A 2079-nucleotide genomic window follows, 5' to 3' on the forward strand; every position below is an offset into this window, starting at 1 on the left:
GAGGAAAAGGTGGGGGGTGGGGCCTGTGTAGTTGCGGAAGATGGATTGTTCCACATATCCTACGAAGAGGCAGGCGTAGGTGGGGCCCATGCGGGTGCCCATGGCTACTCCTTTCGTTTGGAGGAAGTGGGAGGATTGGAAAGAGAAGTTGTTCAGGGTGAGGACCAGTTCAGTCAGTCGAAGGACGGTGTCAGTGGAAGGGTACTGGTTGGTACGGCAGGAAAGGAAGAAGCGAAGGGTTTTGAGTCCTTTGTGATGGGGGATGGAGGTGTACAGGGACTGGATGTCCATGGTGAAGATAAGGCGTTGGGGACCAGGGAAGCGAAAATCATGGAGGAGGTGGAGGGCGTGGGTGGTGGCCTGTAAGTGAGAGGCATCCCACCCTGGCCTCAGGACATCCAATTTCCTACAGTGAGCAGAGCAAATTATGTCTTTAGTATCACAGAGGCAATTTCATTAGATGTATTCAAGACACAGTTGGATGGGTTTCTGCATGGTAGGGGAGTTAAGGGTTATGGGGTTAATGCAGATCGGAGGGGCTGAGACGATGGAGAGATCAGCCATGATCTTAATAAATGGTGGAGCAGGCTCGAGGGGCCTAATGGCCTGCTCCTGCTTCCATTATTATGAAACTATGAAATATCCCCCAATAAGAATACTCAAGGCATGTGTAATACCCTCCAGTAATAATACTCAGGATATATATAATATCCCCAGTAATAATACTCTGTATGTATAATATCCTAGTAATAATACTCAGGGTGAGTATAATATCCCCCAGTAATAGAAAGTGTGTATAATATCCCAGTGGGTGTGTAATATTCCCCAGTAATAATATTCAGCTTATGTATTATATCCTAGTAATAATACTCAGGGTGTGTATGATTTTCCAGTGATAATACTCATGGGGTGCATAGTATACCCCAGTCATAATACTCCATGTGTATAGTATCCCTCTGTAATAATATTCAGTGTGTATAATATCCCAATAATAATACTCAGGGTGTTTATAATATCCCAATGAATTATCAGGGTTATTGCGGATGTAATTGGGCAGGGTCTGGAACAGGGACAAAAGATTGATTCAAGGTAGGAAGGGAGATGTAGACAGAAGCAATAGGTCTGCCCAGGGGTGGGGCAGTGGGGGCGGAAGGGAGGGGTAGACTGGACAAATGGGTCTGCCCGAAGGTGGCGGGGCTGGCGTTTGGGGACAGTGGGGGAACCGGGGTGCAGTGGTATTTATGGATTTTGGGAAGGAGGTAGAAGCGATCTCATGATGCTGCTGCTCCTTTAACAATGTTATGTTGTCCTTCATTTTTTTGTTAGTTTTTTTTTAGTTTTAAACAAGACAGAATTTATTTACAAGATTACCAGATGAAACACAATAAAATAGAACAGAATACAGAATAATTTAATCTCGGGCGGCACAGTGGTTAGCACTGCTACCTCACAGCGCCAGGGACGCAGGTTCAACTCCAGCCTCGGGTGACTGTCTGTGTGGAGTTTGCATATTCTCCCCGTGTCTGCGTGGGTTTCCTCCCACAATCCAAAGATGGGCAGGTTAGGTGAATTGGCCACGCTAAATAGCCCATAGTGTTCAGGGATGTGTAGGTTAGCTGCACAGAGTCAGAGGTAAATGTAGAGTAATACGGTGGGGAAATGGGTCTGGGTGGATTACTCTTCAGAGGGTCAATTTGGACTTGTCGGGCCAAAGGACCTGTTTCCACACTGGAGGGATTCTATTCTATCTGTGAAACCAACAGTTTATTCCAACTTAATGCTGCTGTTCCAAATAGTTGAAACAATCCTCATAAACACCTCTTGGCACAAAAGGTAAAATCAAACCCAGGGTCTTACAGGAGGGGGGGAGAGAGAGAGAGAGAGAGAGAGAGATGCGAGCATGGAACACCCTGTTCATGTAGCTGTTTCTTGACATGGGCAGCCTCAAACACTGCTGACTGCTTTCAGACCAAACCAGAGAGAAGCTGAGCTGGGAGAACTGGCCACTTCCCTTTCATTGTACAATTGTTTTTTTAAAAAAACTTGAAAGCCGGGGGGATCCAAGATGGCGGCGACCCA

This window comes from Chiloscyllium plagiosum, chromosome 11 (assembly GCF_004010195.1).
Source record: "Chiloscyllium plagiosum isolate BGI_BamShark_2017 chromosome 11, ASM401019v2, whole genome shotgun sequence".
Lineage (NCBI taxonomy): Eukaryota > Metazoa > Chordata > Chondrichthyes > Orectolobiformes > Hemiscylliidae > Chiloscyllium > Chiloscyllium plagiosum.